Here is a 21,192-nt window from a genome sequence, read left to right as displayed (position 1 = left end):
ACCTAGTTGTACATTAGCTGAGTCATGGATGCAAGCACACAAACAAGCGCATAGAACTATAATTTCAAAGTGTGCTGAAGAACACAACTGAAACGCTACTGCAGTAACTTTATGACTAAGTTTTCTTAAATAACTTTTATGAACTATAACTCTTTAGTTATTCTATCCAGTTCTATGCTTCAGGATTATACTTAGGCCAATTAGTTATGGATCTGGAGAGGGTAAATAAAGCTTTGAAAGATCGTGTGGGAGAAGAACTAAAGACTGCCTCCACTATTTCCAGTAATGTAACAATGTGCATAGATTATATACGTTATTTTATATCGTTTAACGTACATTTTTCTATATTCATTTGACTATGATGTATACTTTTGCACTCTTTTTTTTATCTCATTTCAGGACAATTACTACTTTTCGTCCATATATCTGCTCGGTTGTTTGTTTTCATTTTAGGAGCAGTTTGGAGCGGAAAAAGATTTAAGGATCCAAAAGAAGATCACTTGAAGAAGATCTCTTCCTTGTGGTAAGGAAAGAGAAAGAGTGGAAAGTCCATGTCAAGTTCCAAAAGGTAGCTGTGCCCAATGACACGACCAAGGAAGCAAATGAATTCGGCACGGCTAGGAAGAAGAAACAACGTAAGAAATGGGGAGGTCGTGCCTACTTCCAGAGCAGAGTTGGGTTTGGTTGTGCCTTGAGGCACGGTCATGCCTCCAAAAGTTAGAAAATCCCCAATTTTGAAGAACTGGCCATGCCAAAAAGGCACAACCATGAGCTTGCCCGTGCTAACTTCCAGAGCAGAATTGGACCTAACCGTGCCTTGAGGCACGACCATACATCCAGAATGAAGATTCGAAAGTACGGTCGTGCTAAATAGCACGACCAAGAAGGAAAAAACAGAGTAAGCACAGCTTTAGCCGTGCCATATGGTACGACCAGGGGCCCAGAACTAGAGCCAAGTTGGCTCTGACCATGCTAGATGGCACAACCAGACACCCAATGAATGGATTAGTCATGCTAAAGGCACAACCACCCTGTGCCTCACCTCTATAAGAGGGGCACTTCATCTCCACCACAAAGGAGGAAGTTTGGAAGGCGAGAGGGGACTGTCTAGGTCAGATCCTTACACTCAGATGCATCATCTGGGTGATCCGAGGTCGTCCTGCTACTCCATCCTCATTGACACTCCAAGATCTTCATCCAGGGGTTTCACTCGACTTCAAGGATAAGTTTTCTTCCCCTTTCTTTAGGGTTCTTGAAATTCTATGTATTTGTGCTCTTGGATTGTAGATATTCTCATTATGGAGTAGATTCTTATTGTTCTAGCATGTAGGAGGTAATTGTAATGTGTGGAATGTTGTAAACTCTATTGAATTGCTAACTTCCTTATTTGACGAAGCTTGTATGACACTTGTTCTATTCGATGAAATGTTAGCTAGTAGGCTTTTCCTTATGAGCATGAATTTATCTATCTAGATTGCATTTCTGCATGCGTAGATCTTATTTCTAAGTTAGATATATTGTTGTTTGTCTATATTGGGACTGTGCGTGAACCTGAATTTTCGTTGATCAGATGCATAATTGTCGTCTCTTTTGAGTGAACGTTCCGATATAGGTCAGTATGACTTTATGATACTTGTTTGAAGTTGAGTATTTAAGGTAACTATCTTTCTATATAGAATGTAACTTCCTAAGGAAGGGTAATTTTATGTATGGATAAGTCTATCACTTGATCTAATGGACTTCCCATAATCATACGCTACGCAAGTGACCAACGTAATCTAAAGAAGTATACCCAGGGGAGACTTTGTGACAGGAGGTAATCTACTAAAATCTGGATTCTCCAAGTTACCTTTTCAGTTAATGACATACTTGGTTACTGGCAAGGAAAGTATTCCGATACACCGTCGTGGGGTAGAATTTAGTAAATGTTTAGACTATCCTATAAACGTACAAACAGAGAACTAGGAATGGGCTAATTCGTAGCACAACATCCATCATTACAATGAATCCTTCGACCTAGAAAATTTTCTAAACACAGGACTTTCTCAGTTATCTTTCTTTACTTTTATTTTTGCGTCTTAGTTAAAAATCCAAAATACTCGTTTATCGATTGTTGTCTAGCTAAATTTGGAGTGCAAAATCAATTAGCATTTAATCCTCAATCTTCGTGGAATTGACTTGTACATTTTATTACTTGACGATAACTGTGTGCTTGCAGTTTATCATATTAAATTTTTGGCGCTGTTGCTGGGGATTGAGTGTTTGAATTTAATTAGTTTACATTAGAGTTTGTCTAGATAATTTTGTAATTCTTTAATTTTTATATTCTTTATTCTTTATCTTTCATTACTGCATTTTCCTTCTTGTCTTTAATTCTATATTTCTATGTTTTCTTATAATTTTTTTAGATGTTATGAGCACTAATATGTGGAGTAGATCTTTAAGAGAATTCTTTGCACCCATTTCTGCAAGATTTTTATCTCCGATTGTGCAACCTAATATTGAAGCAAAGAGTTTCCAACTAGATCCACAAATAATTAATATGATACAAGGTCATAAATTTGGAGGGGAGGTATCAGAAAGTCCATATCTGCACCTTAAGACATTCTTGGAGCTTTGTGATACGATGAACTGTGAGGGTGTCTCAGCGGATGCCATTCGGTTGATGACATTTCCTTTTAGTATCAAGGACAGGGCAAATACTTGGTTTTATTCTCTCCGTCCTCAAAGCATCACAAATTGGGAACAATTAGAGCAATAATTTCTAAATCATTTATTCCCTCCAAGCAGAATAATATTTATGAGGAAGTGCATTACAAGTTTTGCTCAAACAGATGGAGAATCTCTATTTGAAGCATGGGGGAGATTCAAAAATTTATTAAGGCAGTGTCCTTATCATGGTTTAGAAAGGTGGCTGCAATTGCATATATTCTACATGGGAATTTCTTTCTCAGATAAATTTTTATTGGATTCATCAGCTGGAGGCTTTTTTATGAATAAAAGTGTGGATGAAACATATACATTAATTGATCAAGTAACAGTGAACCTTCATGAATGGTCAGATAGAAGTTCGATGGAATTTCCCCCGAAGGTGCAAGCCATGAAGGCAAAAGAGCCTGCCAAACAAAATACAGTTTAACCATCCAAGAGTTTTGAAAATCACAAGCCACAGAATGAGGGGTTCGAACAGTTGGAAGCAAAGATTGATAGCATAATTTCAAAATGGTTCAAACATGACTTCCCTCCAACCCAAACAAAGTTTAGTGAACATTGTAATAATATTAAGTTGGGAAGTGGTAAGAATCATAAAAAACTTCTGGAGAAAGACTTGTATAGAATTGAGAAGAAGAACAGTAAAATACCAAAAAATTCAGTTTCATTATCCAAGAAAGTGTCCAAAGACCACAAGTACCTTTCCCTCAACGGTTGATCACTCCATCACTAGAAAAGCAAGTTGAACCACAACCACAAGCTCAATCATTCCCAAGACCTCTGCTTAGGATTTCTTTTCTGTAAAGGCTAGTGGGGACTAACAAAGATGAAGATTTTAGCAAATTCTATGATATCAATATGGTTGAGTGCAAATTTCTTGATGTCTATCAATATGACCTCTGCTTATGTCATAAATTAATTAAAATTATGACGTAGTTAATGTGCAAAACAGTGAGTACTTCATATGTGTATATCTTACCCTAATTTGGAGTATTATCCAAGCAAGATTTATTATGTTGAGCCATTAAATAAAGGGAGAGTGAGCGTGATATCAACAAATCTAATTCATGAAGAATAAAATACTCTATAATGTATAAAAGCTTGAGTTCTTCACTAGCTCTTTATCACTTTGCTTGGAAAAGAAAATAACAAAATTACATTACCCTTTATATCAATGAGCATGACTAGAATCAGTTGCAAATTCAATTTCATTCAAATACAAAATGATAATTTAGTTTTATGTCAAATAGCTCCGTGAATTGGGTGAATGAAGTTCAGATTTTACATAATTTTAAGAAATGAAGTTCGGAAATGTAATTGTCTAAAACCTTCCATTTTCTATGTTATAGAATTTTAGGAGGCAATTTGTCATAGTTTGTTTAATGCAATACAGAAAATTAGAGTGACGATATAAAAGTTGAGGTATACCATACCTACCGTGAAGAGCAAACAAGAGCCCATCTAAAGAATGGGACACATTCACTTGACACAATTTACTCGAGAAGTTAAAACAATATGAAATGCATCAATCTATACTAAAGAAAGCTGAAGCAAATGGAGTCTTTTTTTAGTCTCTGATATACTTTTATGACAGGGTAGGTACCATGTTAGGGAAGACCCTTGTCGAGTCACCTCCATGAGCACAAACCAAAGGAGGATTTTTGATCCAGCTATAATTGCATAGTTATTTTTGTGACAAATAACTGATAAGCTAAAATTAAAATAACAAAGAAAAAATTGTGGGAGGGGAGGGGAGGGGAGACTTGTTGAAAGATGAAATGGAAATAGTGAGGAGAAAGAATAACAAAAGCAGTATGAAGACACTACCTCCTTACATCAATGAATAATTAGGGAAGAAACGATAATCGTGAGTCTTTGATTGTAATTTCTATGTCAATACAAATTAGGGGAATAAGTTAATAATAAAAGCAACCCTTATAATATGTCACTTCCACCAGTTAAATAAGTCTTCTCGTCTATTTTAACAGGGATTTGGATTGAAAAAATGTTCGAAAATTGGAGGATTAAATTATGTCAATTGAAAAAAATATGAGACGAAATTGGGACCACGTCAAAAAATAAGGAATTAAATTGGGAATTATCCCAAAGAATCCAATCATGCATTAAATTAAAAAAATAAAAATAAAAATAAAAATAAAAATCAGATAGAAAGAAATTGAAAATCTTCAATAATAGAAAATCAAAATTCACACCAGAAAAAATAGAAAATATTTAATATTGATAATAAATATAAAATAAAATAAAATAGAAATATTCAAAATAGTAGATCTATAATACATTAGAAATTTAATTTTTATTATTTCGTAATTATTTTTTTATTTAAGTAATAAATAGGGAATAATTATAAACATTAATTTAATTTCTTTATTTTAAATATTTTAATTTTATATTTACTAGTGAATTGAGTATATAAATATAGATTCAAAATCTTATATTTTAATTGTCTTTGAATTAATATAATTTTTATTTTTTTTTTCTATATGGAGTTATTTATTTTATTAATTTTATTCCTAATTCTTGTATACATTATTATTTTCAGAAGTTTAGTTTTGATAAAGTGTCAACATATAAAGAATACTATATTACATACGTATATTTATTTGTAGTTAAATTTAAAAAATTAAATTTAAACACCATCTAATATTTGATGGGCTATTTAATTTAGGACAGTGGTTAAATCTATTCAGATATCTGCTTAAGTTAATACGGTAATACAAAACCCATTAACCATTTTTAATGTGATTGCTATGGCCAACGGTAGATCTTCTCTGTCTAATAATATTAACGCACAAACATTTATTTAACTTTTTTCTTCTAGAAAATATTTTAAAACATTTTATCAGAATTAAATGGCCTGAAAAAAATAAACTGAAAAAAAGACACGTGGCGCGTTCCTCCTGAACGGTTTCTCCAATCGGCGGAGATCCGGATCCGATTGTTCTCCTATAAATTAGCAGCCTCCCTTGCCTCCCCCATTTCTAAAGCCCTATTTTGCAAGGTAAACTTGGGAGGGGAGAGAAGAGGAGACGGATTGAGTTGTAAAGGCGGCGGCGATGGCTCCTTCTCTTTCCATTGTCAACCTGCGCGCTTCTCTCTCTTTCCTCACCGCCAGGTTCTTCTTCTTCTCCTCTCTCTTCTTATCAGCGTAGTGGTCGATCGATAGGTAGATTTGTGTTTCTGGTACTGACGGTGGGGGGTGTCGATACAGGAGGTTGTGCTCGACGTCTGTCGATAAAGGCGAGGCCTTTTTCCGGGGGGAATGGATGGCGAAGAAGGGGAAGGCGACAGATGATGGGGAGGTGGCGCGTTCCTGGGTGCCGGATCCGGTGACGGGCTACTATCGTCCCGCGAACGAGCACGGAGGCATCGACCCGGCGGATCTTCGTGAGATGCTGCTGAAGCCAAGCAAGCTGCGAACTTGAGGGTTTTCATTGGCCGACTCAATCCTCTTCGCTGCCAAGTTCCTTCCTTTGATTCAAATCGAGCTTTTGCAATTCTGCCAAAAGGCCAAAAATTAAAACACCGTTTTTTTTTATATTTCTAATTTATTGATAAAAGGGCGTTTCATCCTATGTATGTTTTTTTCCACTAGATTTGCTTATTAAAAATTTGGATCCATTTTTTTAGTTTAATCAGTTTTTTCTAACATTAATTTATCGGTGATAAATTGAATTTTTTATTTATATAATTTGGTGCTTGTATTTCTATTTTTAATAGATAAAAGAGGAATATAACTATAGTTTTAAAATCATTTTACAAATATTTAATTCACGCACTAAAGGTGTACAGTGTAAAAAAAAATCTTATTTGAATAAAATAAGATAAAAAATTAATTATTTAACAGACTTATCTTAAAATTCTTAGCTTTATATTAAATTAACATCAATCAATGGTCCTGAATTAAAAATTTTATTTTTTATAATTTCCAAAAAAAATCAATTATATATGAATTTTGATTAAAATTCATTTATAAGTCTACATATATTAAATTTATTCTAAACCTGAATCATTCTCTTTTTTATATTTTTCTAAGTTTGAAACTATTCAAATTCTCTTAGTCTAACCCTTCTGTTAATGATTTAGCTAAAAGTCATTAATGAATCTAAACAAATCTGATTTAATTAAAACATTAATCAAAATTTTCACGATAATCTTATAATTGTAAACATGCTTAAATTCTCTAATTTTAAACTCTTTTAATCCATGGGAAAAAAAATTAGTTTTTAATGCTCAAATCAATCTCCTCTTAAATTCAACAAAAACAAATTGAATTTACTCCAAATCTAGATCAATCTCTTCGTAACACTTTCTTAAATTTAAAGATGCTCAAATTCTCTGATTTTATATCTTCTTTAGATATCAATGAGAACTTAAAAAAGATATTTAACCATCAATGAGTTTTGACAGTCATTCATGGGAATAATATACTTATCAATATCACTTTAAACCCAACATCATAATCTCTTTGACACTCTTTTGAGCCTGATTATGTAAAAAAGGAAAAACAAATTGATTCTAGACTTTTGGCAGATAGAGAAAATTTCAATATCCTAAAGTGGTTGTTATAGAAGGTTTAAAATTTTTCCGTCCTCTTTGTGATCGTCGAAGAAATTTTAGTTTGTCTAATGTCAATTGTTGATGTGGAGCAGACATTTAGTGTCAATGACAGCATATTAGACGAACGACAATCAACTTTATCTCTTGATTCATTGGAAGCCCAAGTATTACTCGATAATTGGACCAGAGTTAAGAAAAGAAACTAAGGAATGTAACTTTCAGATAACGAAGTCGAAGATTTTGATACTAAAGGAATAAATACAACGAGAACGAGAAATGAAATTGAGTAACAATGTCATTTCCTAATGTAAAAGGATAAAAAATTATAAAAGAACTATGTGAGTTTTTATTCCCCTATATCTTAATAGTGTAAGCCCTTTTCAAAATAAATTTTAAATTTTCTAATGTCATAATTTTGAACTATGGCAAATTGTGAACTGACAGTTCTGAACCGTAAACTATAATCATCTTAAGCAGTTAAGGTTAAGGGTCGACCTACCAGGAATCATCGAACCGGCTGTTTCGAACCATCGATTCTGAACAATAGTAAGGTCTACTCCTATGCCATGACCTTTTCTTCTTCTTTTTAATCCTCCCTAGCCCTAATGTTTTCCCAACCACTTTTTCTCACCCACAAATCTTTTGTCGTAGTCGTTACCATTGTTGCCTCATCGTCGTCCCTCCTTATGTTGCTATGGCTACCATCGCTTTCACCTCCCACAATGCTATTACTGCCACCTCTTTCCCCAGCCCTCCTTTATGCCTAGCCACCTTCCAATAGTGATTTGAGCAACAGAGAGTTTTGGGCCCCATCTTAATCGTCATAACTATAGCTCGTTGTTACTGCCAGCGTCGCTATCGTCGTGTCACCAACGCTCCATAACAACAAGTATGATTAGACCTTTGATTTATGTGAAGTTTTCTTACTTAATCTCTTTTAATTACCTTTGTGCATGATTAAGCATACCATAAGGAGAAAATATGAAGTATATTAAAATTTTATTTCACATGCTGATTACTGATATTAAGAATCTTATTGTTGCCACATTAATTATCATATTCATGCCCTGGGGCTATGGTGGAGGGGAAGAGCATCAATTTGTCACTTATTGTAACCACGAGATGTTGGGATTCTGGAATGATGGGCTCCAAATGTGGGGGGTGCAACATTTTAGTATCTTCACACCCGCGGTTCGATGCTCAACTACGACACATTTGTAGGGATTTTTCCTCCAAATGAGGGTTGATCCTATCTGAAAGCTAGGGAGATGACGCGTTGGCTCTGGTGGATGATTGGTTGACTGACATAAGACTTCTTTAGCTTAGAATGGAACCTTCCTGCAATCCTGTACACAATCAAACGATCCAAAAAAATGTTAGTGACCAAAAACCAGGGAAGGGATCTCTAGCAAGGCCCTCTGACGCTCAAGTTAGTACACTTTCCGGTGAATGGGCGAAGAAGAATAGTAGTGGATATGCGTCAAAGTAAGTTCTAGATAATGTGAATTGCGTACTAGTGTTGGCCATTAGCTTGTCACGTGACACTTCAAGTTATTAATTGTTGAAAACCTATATTAATTCAAGAGAAAAGATGTAATATAGGTCTCAAGTTGTATTTTTCCAAGGATAGTTAATAAATGTGTGCTTGATTTAGATCTAAAATTCTTTTTGAGTTTTCTATTTAGAAATGTGGGTTTGGTTCTTATACTTGGAGCAAAAGGTGTAATGGAACAGCTAAAAGAAGGTAGATTCTTAACTTCTGATCCTCTCTCCAGTTCCTTAGATTATGATTGGATAACTCAAAATTCTCCCCCTACCTGTATCCCAATCTTTCATGATTTGTCTTATTTTCTATTAACTTATGAATTTAATGATTTGGGTATTGATATTCACTGTATGCTAGTCTTTAAGTTTTTGTTAATTTTAGTAAGAACCTTTATTCTAAAATTACATTGAATAGTAATTGATGTTTCCCTTTTAGCTTATGCAATAAAGCTCGTCAGAGCAATAAATCGAAAGAAATAAGGAGTGCTTATAAGCCGAGCGGATTATGGTGTCCGACCTTTAAGGTCGAGCGGAGTATGGCGTCCGATCCTCAAGGCCAAGCGAACTTTTGCTCAGGTTTATGTCGATTTATACCAGAATCCTTAGAACATGACAAACTGCTATTTAAAAGATATTTAAGACTGATCAAAATTGAATTCATTTGGGGCAAAGAATCAATCCTCACAAATTTGATCAAGTCTTATATTACTATTTTTTCGTTCGAGTTATAAAAGCTCCTTCGGTTCTGTGGCTAAAGAGTTACACAGAAAATCATGTTTACCTCGATAAAAGCACTGTTATCTTGAGATGATTGCTTGTCGAATCAATTATCATCGTGGTCTTTTTATTCGTGACACGTGTGTGTATGTCATTATAAGTGTACCATTTTTTCTTTTTCCACCGCCTTATCTTTATCATCCTACGATTCACAATTAATCCTATCTTTTTTGTTGTTATGATATGATGACCTTGTTTAGAATACCTTTTCTCAGGATTCTTACAAACATTCTATAAAAAATCCTAAGGCTTTCTTTTAATCTTCGTCTTCATTATTTCTTCTCCGACTTTGCTTTTCTCCTCCTTTGGCTCTTGTACTCTTTTCTTTTCAAAAATGACTGAGAGTAATGAGTGGTATGCATAATGCTCTTCCGCTTTCACCCTTGACGATGCATATGACCTCATATTAACTACGACATTCCTTCCTATATAGACATTCCAACTCTGGAAGATCGTCCTCATCGTCCTCCCCCAGAGAGCATCACCATCTTTAAGGAACAAGTTGTATTAGGATTCTATTTTCCATTACATCCTTTCTTTGTTGATGTCAGCCGCTACTTCAACATCCCGCTACACCAACTTATTCCCCAATCCCTTAACCTTTTGAGTGGTACTGTTATCATCTTTCGTTTACTTAATGCCCCCTTATCTCCTTGTCTATTCCACTACTATATTTGCCCTCACCAAGTAGCGAATGGTTTATTCAAGTTCTAGGCTCGCTCTAAAGTAATTTTGTTTAACCGAGTCCCAACCCAGGAAGAATGGAGAAATAAATATTTCTTCATACGCCTCTCACCTTCTCCACCTTACCCTGTGGCCTGGCAACAAGATCTTCTCTCTCTCCCTAATTTAGGTAGCATTTCTGTAGATCCAACTCTATGTGAACCCTTAGAAAAGTTAAAGGGTGTAAATGTAATTTACTCACCTTGACCATAGAGGGCCTATTATATATTTTCGGACTCATTTCGGTTAACTTAGAGCTAAGTGCCACTTTTGGTGAGCAAAAATCTCTATCTTTCTTGTAGTTAACCAATTGTTATTTTCCTACCATTTGTTATAGCATCTTCAAACCTTCACTTATTTTTGTAGCGGAGGTCGTTATCCCAGCCTTTCTATACAGGAACACTCAGCTAACAAGAGCAATCCTAAACAGGCTAGGGGAAGATTTACTAAAAGAGCATCAATTTGAACAAACCTCTGCGTCTGTTGGTTCACTTCCTTCGGCTGAACCCTCTTAAGAGCAGTCTTCCAATTCCTCAGAATCAGATATGTCCTTGGTTATCCAGTTCAAAAGGCCCCAAGAGGAGGCTTCAGGCACATATATGCCTGAACAACCCATCTCCCAACAATCTTCCCATGCTTTGGTCGAGATTTCTCTTGCCCGAGGTAAAGAACTCGGGTCTCAAAAATATAGTTATTCTCATCTTACACTTTATATGATGCAGCGAGGCGTTCTTATACTTATGTCTCATGTGATCCCTTCAATTATCAGGCCCATCGAGATAATGCCAACTCCATATCTACTCAGCCAATTTCAACACCAACCTTAATCATTCCTTCGACTATTCCGCGCTCCAAGCGAACTCCCAACAGGCAATTGGCCGGTCGACGGTCTGAAGAATCAATACCCGAACAAACTCTTGGGCCATCTAGTCAAACATCAGCATCTTTACCCGTCTCACCAACTCTTGTTCATTCACAATCGCCCGAGCTCCCTCTTTCTCTTAGTTCAGGGCCTGCACCTTCAACTAGCTCTTCATGTCTTTTCAAGCAATTCCTTGGGTTATCATCCCAACAAACTTCTCCCTTACCTTATGGGATACTTAGTTGAGCATTAGCTGAGTCATGGGTGCAAGCACACAAACAAGCACAAAGAACTATAATTTCAAAGTGTGCTGAAGAACACAACCGAAATGCTACTGCAGTAAATTTATGACTAAGTTTTCTTAAATAACTTTTATGAACTATAACTCTTTAGTTATTCTATCCAGTTCTATGCTTCAGGATTATACTTAGGCCAATTGGTTATAGATCTGGAGAGGGTAAATAAAGCTTTGAAAGATCGTGTGGGAGAAGAACTACAGACTGCCTCCACTATTTCCAGTAATGTAACAATGTGCATAGATTATATATGTTATTTTATATTGTTTAACGTACATTTTTCTATATTCATTTGACTATGATGTATACTTTTGCACCCTTTTTTATCTCATTTCAGGACAATTACTACTTTTCGTCCAGATATCTGCTCGGTGTTTGTTTTCATTTTTAGGAGCAGTTTGGAGTGGGAAAAGATTTAAGGATACAAAAGAAGATCACTTGAAGAAGATCTCTTCCTTGTGGTAAGGAAAGAGAAAGAGTGGAATGCCCAAGTCAAGTTCCAAAAGGTAGCTGTGCCCAATGGCACGACCAAGGAAGCAAATGAATTCGGCACGACTAGGAAGAAGAAACAACGTAAGAAATGGGGAGGTCGTGCCTACTTCCATAGCAGAGTTGGGTTTGGTCGTGCCTTGAGGCACGGTCATTCCTCCAAAAGTTAGAAAATCCTCAATTTTGAAGAACTGGCCTTGCCAAAAAGGCACGACCATGAGCTTGCCCGTGCTAACTTCCAGAGCAGAATTGGACCTAGCCGTGCCTTGAGGCACGACCATACATCCAAAATGAAGATTCGAAAGTACGGTCGTGCTAAATAGCACGACCAAGAAGGAAAAAGCAGAGTAAGCTCTGCTTTAGTCGTGCCATATGGTACTGCCAGGGGCCCAGAACCAGAGCCAAGTTGGCTCTGGCCGTGCTAGATGGCACAACCAGACACCCAAGGAATGGATTAGTCATGCCTAAAGGCACAACCACCCTGTGCCTCACCTCTATAAGAGGGGCACTTCATCTCCACCACAAGGGAGGAAGTTTGGAAGGCAAGAGGGGGGCTGTCTAGGTTAGATCCTTACACTCAGAGGCATCATCTGGGTGATCCGAGGTCGTCCTGCTACTCCATCCTCATTGACACTCCAAGATCTTCATCCAGGGGCTTCACTCGACTTCAAGGATAAGTTTTTTTCCCCTTTCTTTAGGGTTCTTGAAATTCTATGTATTTGTGCTCTTGGATTGTAGATATTCCCATTATGGAGTAGATTCTTATTGTTCTAGCATGTAGGAGGTAATTGTAATGTGTGGAATGTTGTAAACTCTATTGAATTGCTAACTTCCTTATTTGATGAAGCTTGTATGACACTTGTTCTATTCGATGAAATGTTAGCTAGTAGGCTTTTTCTTATGAGCATGAATTTATCTATCTAGATTACATTTATGCATGCGTAGATCTTATTTCTAAGTTAGATACATTGTTGTGTGTCTATATTGGGACTGTGCGTGAACCTGAATTTTCGTTGATCAGATGCATAATTGTCGTCTCTTTTGAGTGAACGTTCTGATATAGGTCAGTATGACTTTATGATACTTGTTTGTAGTTGAGTATTTAAGGTAATTATTGTTGGATATTGGGGCCTAAATGGACCAATACGATTTTGAGGAGGAAAAATCGGAAGCTATCAATTGTTGAAAGTCGTAATTGACTTCAAAATTGAAATCTACGTTTCGCGTAGATAGATTTAGACTATTAATTTGCTCAAAACCGATTAAGGGTGAATGAGAAATTAATGTTCAAAGTCGGCCCAAAATAACGTTGGTTATTCATTAAGGAAATGCAAGGGAGAATAGTCCCACATCGGAAATTTTCGATGTGCATTCCTTACTTATTAATGATGTTGAGTTATTGGAGTTAACTCAGAAAAGTACCAGGTACTCTCTGCTCAGGGGCGAGCAGGTGCTCGCACCTGTGAGCCCGCCACCCGCCACGTGCGCACGTGCGCAATGGGCGCTTTGGGCGCTTTGTAGGCGCATCCTCGTGGGCAAAGGGAGAGTTGGTTGGGCGAACGGATGGCAGCCGTTGATCAACGTTGATCAAAGAAGTATGGTGGATCGCTTGTGATGCGATCTAGAGCGTTGGATCACAATGAGTCACGATCTGACGGCTTGGGATGAGACATGATTTGAAGCATCGGATCAATGGATCCAGATCCGATGGCTGATAGATCTGAGGGTCACAACTCTTAGATCTGATGGATGAGATTAAAGGGGCTATGTGAAGGGTTATAACTCTTCAGTCCGGACGGCCCAAATTAATCCACCCAAAGGTCACACCCCTCCCTAAAGCCTCTTCCTTCTGTATAAATAGAACCCTCCAGATTGGAATCAAATCACTCAACTTAATCTTCTCTTCCTCAAGTATTCACTCACTCATCTTGTGCATTCAAGAGTCCAAGAAGCCTACGAGAAGGTTCGCTGGTCTCGGAAGTCGGAGTGCTACGATTCCGAGACGATTGTCGTCGTTGTATCTTGGGAACGAATTGCAACAATCCGTTAAGCACCGTAGCGGAGCAATATCGTTTACGGAGATAGTGTCGAACACTAGCCTCGACGATCAGTTTGCATACTCCGGAATTTACCGGAGACAACAGTCGTAAACGATATTTCGTATAAACCGATATGGCTACCAACGCCATTCCGACCGTCGTTCCGACCGCCATTCCGACATCCATTCCGCACGGAGAAAAGCCGGAGAAATTCACCGGAGCCGACTTCAAAAGATGGCAGCAGAAGATGCTGTTCTACTTAACAACGCTAAACCTTGTACGGTTTTTGCGTGAAGACCCGCCAGTCGCTACGGACGGTAGCAAGGCTGCTTGCGATACGTGGACGCACGGAGATTTTCTGTGTCGCAACTACATTCTCAACGCCTTGGACAACACGTTGTATAACGTGTATTGTTCATTGGAGACAGCGAAATCTTTGTGGGAATCGCTTGAGAAGAAATACAAGACCGAAAATGCCGGACTGAAGAAATTCATCGTCGGCCGGTTTCTGGATTTCAAGATGGTGGACTCAAAGAGCGTCTCATCTCAAGTCCAAGATATGCAATTAATACTGCATGATCTGGACGCCGAAGGAATGAAGCTGAACGAGTCATTCGCAGTTGCTGCGGTAATTGAGAAGCTCCCTCCGTCATGGAAGGATTTCAAGAATTACCTAAAGCACAAGCAAAAGGAGATAGGGCTGCAAGACCTGATCCTGAGGCTACGAATAGAGGAGGATAATCGAAAGTTATCCGACTGCAGAGGAACCAAGCGGACTATAGACGATATGTCCAACCTGGTCGAGCCGAACGCTAAAAAGCCGAAACAGTTCAAGAAGAAGGCACAAGCGAAGAAGTTCAAGGGATCCTGCTACAACTGTGGAAAGGCAGGACACCTGTCCAAGGACTGCAGACGCCCGAAGAAGCCAACCAAGGGGCCAAAGGATGCTGCGAACCACGTCGCAACCTCTCTTGAGGACTTGGATCTCACTGCGGTTGTATTTGAAGCCAACTTGGTGGATACCAACCCGAAGCAGTGGTTCATTGATACTGGAGCAACTCGTCATATCTATTCCGATAAGGCGATGTTCTCCAAGTATACTCCGATAAATGGCAGGAAGCTCTATATGGGTAATTCCACGACGTCGCCAATTGTCGGACTCGGAAAAGTTGTTCTGAAGATGACGTCCGGAAAGGAGCTAACACTCATTGATGTACTCCATGTTCCCGACATCAATAAGAACCTAGTTTCTGGAGCGGCACTAGTTAAGGCCGGATTTAGGCTAGTGTTCCAGTCAGACAACTTTGTACTTACGAAGAATAATATCTTCGTAGGAAAGGGGTATCTAGAAAAGGGTCTATTCAAAATGGTTGTAATGCCTGTACTCCGAAATATTGATGGTAATAAAATAAATGCTTCCAGCTATGTTGTTGAGTGTTTTAATTTGTGGCATGATCGACTCGGACATGTGCATAATAATACTCTTAAACGTCTCGTCAAATTAAATTTATTACCAAACGTCAATGTTGACGGAACACACAAATGTGAAGTGTGCGTGGAAGCAAAAATGACGAAACTACCTTTTCATTCGGTGGAAAGGTCAACGACTCCTCTAGAGTTAATACATAGTGATCTATGCGACTTGAAATTTGTGCAAACTAGAGGAGGTAAAAAGTATTTTATTACTTTTATCGATGACTGCACAAAGTTCTGTTATGTCTTTCTTTTAAGAAGTAAAGACGAAGCCCTAGAGGCATTTAGAACTTATAAAACAGAAGTTGAAAATCAACTTGACAAACGAATTAAAATAATTCGGAGCGATAGAGGTGGAGAATATGGTGCACCGTTTAATGAATTTTGTTCAGAATCTGGCATTATTCATCAAACAACGGCACCTTACTCACCTCAATCGAACGGTGTTGCCGAACGTAAAAATCGGACACTAAAAGAGATGATGAATGCCTTGTTGATAAATTCAGGCTTACCTCAAAACTTGTGGGGGGAAGCAATATTATCGGCAAATCACATTCTCAACAAAATCCCTCATAAGAAAAGTGATAAAACTCCTTATGAACTATGGAAAGGCCGCGAGCCATCGTACAAATACCTGAAAGTGTGGGGGTGCTTGGCAAAGGTCGAAGTACCTAAACCAAAGCAAGTAAAGATCGGACCTAAAACGTTCGATGTTGTATTTGTCGGATATGCCCATAATAGTAGTGCATATCGTTTCCTAGTTCACAAATCAGACATTCCTGATATTCATGTGGGAACAACCATAGAATCTCGGAATGCAATATTCTTTGAAAACGTATTCCCAAATAAGAAGGGAAATGTTGAAAATGATAACAACGGAAGTTCAAACGAGAATGTCGTTACCGAACTTAGCTGTTATAAAAGAACTATTGACGATCAAAACAAAGAGCCACGTCGTAGCAAACGGGCTAGAGTTGAGAAATCGTTCGGGCCAGATTACATGACTTTCATGTCAGAAATGGAACCAAGAACATTAAGTGAGGCTCTCTCTAGTCCCGATGCTCCAATGTGGAAAGAAGCTGTCAATAGTGAGATTGAGTCTATCATGAATAATCATACTTGGGAATTAGTAGACCTTCCTTCTGGTAATAAACCATTAGGTTGTAAGTGGATACTAAAACGCAAGTATAAAGCTGATGGATCAATTGACAAGTATAAGGCCAGACTTGTAGCCAAAGGGTACAAGCAAGAGGAAGGCCTTAATTACTTCGATACCTACTCACCGGTGACAAGGATTACGTCCATACGAGTGCTAATAGCCATTGCAGCACTGTATGACCTTGAAATACATCAAATGGATGTTAAGACTGCGTTCTTAAATGGTGAGTTGGAAGAAGAAATTTATATGGAGCAACCCGAAGGGTTCATAGCTCCAAGAAATGAGAAAAAAGGTGTGTCGACTTGTTAAGTCGTTATACGGACTTAAGCAAGCGCCTAAACAATGGCACAAAAAATTTGACAAAGTAATGCTGTCAAACGAATTCAGAATAAATGAATGTGACAAATGCATTTATGTCAAAGACACACCCAAAGGCTATATAATCGTCTGTCATGCGTAGACGACATGCTAATAATGGGCAGTAATCATGATGTAATCATGACTACAAAGAAAATGTTGACCAAAAATTTCGATATGAAAGATATGGGTCAAGCAGATGTTATATTGGGAATTAAAATTCTCAGGACATCAGAGGGGATAGTTCTAACACAATCCCATTATGTAGAATCAGTATTGAAAAGATTCAATGCGTACAATCTTTCTACTGTAAAAACACCTATGGATCTAAGTCAACACTTAGCGAAAAACCATGGTGAGACCATATCGCAGTTGGAATACTCTCGGATAATAGGCAGTTTGATGTATCTTACAAACTGCACACGTCCGGATATTGCCTGTACGGTCAACAAGCTGAGTCGTTTCACCAGTAATCCAAACGACGCCCATTGGAAGACATTGATGTGAGTTCTTAGATATTTGAAATATACTATGAATTATGGATTACATTATGGAAAATATCCCGCTGTGTTGGAGGGATATTGTGATGCTAATTGGATATCAGATACAAAAGACTCCAAATCCACTAGTGGATATGTATTCACGATCGGTGGGGGAGCAGTATCTTGGAAATCCACTAAGCAGACGTGCATTGCTCGGTCAACTATGGAATCCGAGTTTATAGCACTAGACAAAGCAGCTGAGGAAGCTGAATGGCTGCGGAACTTCTTGGAAGATATTCCGAGCTGGGAAAAACCTGTACCTGCCGTACTGATCCACTGTGATAGTCAATCGGCGATTGGAAGGGCACAGAGTAGTATGTATAATGGGAAGTCAAGACATATATGTCGTAGACATAATACCATTAGGCAGTTGATCTCGAATGGAGTGATTGCAATCGACTATGTTAAGTCCAAAGATAATTTGGCAGATCCTCTTACGAAAGGGTTGAGTCGAGATCAAGTATACTGCTCATCAAGAGGAATGGGATTAAAAAAATCTACAATTGAAAACGACTGAAGTGGAAAACCCAACCTTGTTGACTGGAGATCCCAAGATCTTGGTTCAATGGGACAACAAAGTTTCAGAAGTTGTGGAACACAGGAGATAGTTTATCTCTATCCCAATCCTAGGATGAATTTGTGTTGCCCTACCTCATGTAGTGAGGTTAAGCTTATGCTTTTAGTGACTTCTATACCTTATAAGGTGGAGTATGGTAGGATACTCTTGATAGAAGTGTCACCTATGTGAGTGTGAAGACAGGCCGCTTCAATGAAACACTCATGAATCCAAGATGGTGTCCATGGCCAAAACGGAACCAACCATGAGAACCTAAAGTAGGTGAGATAGGTCTCTGTGTGGGTGTTATTGTCTTAGTATACACAAACAGCTGAGCATCACGTTCATTGCGCAGCCTAGTATACTCGATAGCATTCCACTACGGAAGGTTCAAAGCCACAAGCTACCTCTCCCGATGCAGTGACTTATCGATTGGACTCTTGTAAAGTGTCAGCATGCATACACGCATTACATTAATTTCCATTCATGTGGGGGATTGTTGGATATTGGGGCCTAAATGGACCAATACGATTTTGAGGAGGAAAAATCGGAAGCCATCAATTGTTGAAAGTCGTAATTGACTTCAAAATTGAAATCTACGTTTCGCGTAGATAGATTTAGACTATTAATTTGCTCAAAACCGATTAAGGGTGAATGAGAAATTAATGTTCAAAGTCGGCCCAAAATAACGTTGGTTATTCATTAAGGAAATGCAAGGGAGAATAGTCCCACATCGGAAATTTCCGATGTGCATTCCTTACTTATTAATGATGTTGAGTTATTGGAGTTAACTCAGAAAAGTACCAGGTACTCTCTGCTCAGGGGCGAGCAGGTGCTCGCACCTGTGAGCCCACCACCCGCCACGTGCGCACGTGCACACGTGCGCAATGGGCGCTTTGGGCGCTTTGTAGGCGCATCCTCGTGGGCAAAGGGAGAGTTGGTTGGGCGAACGGATGGCAGCCGTTAATCAACGTTGATCAAAGAAGTATGGTGGATCGCTTGTGATGCGATCTAGAGCGTTGGATCACAATGAGTCACGATCTGACGGCTTGGGATGAGACATGATTTGAAGCATCGGATCAATGGATCCAGATCCGATGGCTGATAGATCTGAGGGTCACAACTCTTAGATCTGATGGATGAGATTAAAGGGGCTATGTGAAGGGTTATAACTCTTCAGTCCGGACGGCCCAGATTAATCCACCCAAAGGTCACACCCCTCCCTAAAGCCTCTTCCTTCTGTATAAATAGAACCCTCCAGATTGGAATCAAATCACTCAACTTAATCTTCTCTTCCTCAAGTATTCACTCACTCATCTTGTGCATTCAAGAGTCCAAGAAGCCTACGAGAAGGTTCGCTGGTCTCGGAAGTCGGAGTGCTACGATTCCGAGACGATTGTCGTCGTTGTATCTTGGGAACGAATTGCAACAATCCGTTAAGCACCGTAGCGGAGTAATATCGTTTACGGAGATAGTGTCGAACACTAGCATCGACGATCAGTTTATGGATAAGTCTATCACTTGATTTAATGGGCTTCCCATAATCATACGCTACGCAAGTGACCTACGTAATCTAAAGAAGTATACCCAGGGGAGACTTTGTGATAGGAGGTAATCTACTAAAATCCGGATTCTCTAAGTTACTTTTTCAGTTAATGACATACTTGGTTACTGGCAAGGGAAGTATTCCGATACACCGTCATGGGGTAGAACTTAGTAAATGTTTAGACTGTCCTATAAACGTACAAACAGAGAACTAGGAATGTGCTAATTCGTAACACAACATCCATCATTACAATGAATCCTTCGACCTTGAATATTTTCTTAACACATGACTTCCTTAGTTATCTTTCTTTACTTTTATTTTCGCGTCTTAGTTAAAAATCCAAAATACTCGTTTATTGATTGTTGTCTAGCTAAATTTGGAGTGCAAAATCAATTAGCATTTAATCCTCAATCTTCGTGGAATTGACTTGTACATTTTATTACTTGACGATAATTGCGTGCTTGCAGTTTATCACATTAAATTTTTGACGTCGTTGTCGAGGATTGAGTGTGTGAATCTAATTAGTTTACATTAGAGTTTGTCTAGATAATCTTGTAATTCTTTAATTCTTATATTCTTTATTCTTTATCTTTCATTACTGCATTTTCCTTCTTGTCTTTAATTCTATATTTCTATGTTTTCTTATAACTTTTTTAGATGCTATGAGCACTAATATGTGAAGTAGATCCTTAAGAGAATTCTTTGCACCCATTTCTGCAAGATTTTTATCTCCGATTGTGCAACCTTATATTGAAGCAAAGAGTTTCCAACTAGATCCACAAATAATTACTATGATACAAGGTCATAAATTTGGAGGGGAGGTATCGGAAAGCCCATATCTGCACCTTAAGACATTCTTCGAGCTTTGTGATACGATGAACTGTGAGGATGTCTCAGCGGTTGTCATTCGGTTGATGACATTTCCTTTTAGTTTCAAGGACAGGGCAAATACTTGGTTTTATTCTCTCCGTCCTCAAAGCATCACAAATTAGGAACAATTAAAGCAACAATTTCTAATTCATTTTTTCCCCTCCAAGCAGAATAATGTTTATGAGGAAGTGCATTACAAGTTTTTCTCAAACAGATGGAGAATCTCTATTTGAAGCATGGGGGAGATTCAAAAATTTATTAAGGCAGTGTCCTCATCATGGTTTAGAAAGGTGGCTGCAATTGCATATATTCTACATGGGAATTTCTTTCTCAGATAAATTTTTATTGGATTCATCAGCTGGAGGCTTTTTTATAAACAAAAGTGTGGATGAAGCATATACATTAATTGATCAAGTAACAGTGAACCTTCATGAATGGTCAAATAGAAGTTGGATGGAATTTCCCTTGAAGGTGCAAGCCATGAAGGTAAAAGAGCCTGCCAAACAAAATACAGTTTAACCATCCAAGAGTTTTGAAAATCACAAGCCATAGAATGAGGGGTTCGAACAGTTGGAAGCAAAAATTGATAGCATAATTTCAAAATGGTTCAAACATGACTTCCCTCCAACCCAAACAAAGTTTAGTGAACATTGTAATAATATTAAGTT

At 38.1% G+C, this 21,192-nt stretch overlaps 2 non-coding genes across 2 annotated transcripts; both read right to left on the bottom strand.

Moving 5' to 3' along the window:
- Nucleotides 1-2,794: 2,794 nt before the first annotated feature.
- LOC121978836 lies at nucleotides 2,795-2,904 on the bottom strand. The gene has a single exon (XR_006111177.1). It is a non-coding gene; the product is annotated as a small nucleolar RNA R71 (small nucleolar RNA).
- A 17,797-nt stretch (nucleotides 2,905-20,701) lies between these two features.
- LOC121978815 lies at nucleotides 20,702-20,808 on the bottom strand. Its single transcript, XR_006111159.1, has one exon. It is a non-coding gene; the product is annotated as a small nucleolar RNA R71 (small nucleolar RNA).
- Nucleotides 20,809-21,192: the final 384 nt, after the last annotated feature.

Source organism: Zingiber officinale, chromosome 4B (genome assembly GCF_018446385.1).
Source record: "Zingiber officinale cultivar Zhangliang chromosome 4B, Zo_v1.1, whole genome shotgun sequence".
NCBI classification, from domain to species: Eukaryota; Viridiplantae; Streptophyta; class Magnoliopsida; order Zingiberales; family Zingiberaceae; genus Zingiber; species Zingiber officinale.
This window is presented reverse-complemented; position numbering and strand designations above follow the sequence as displayed.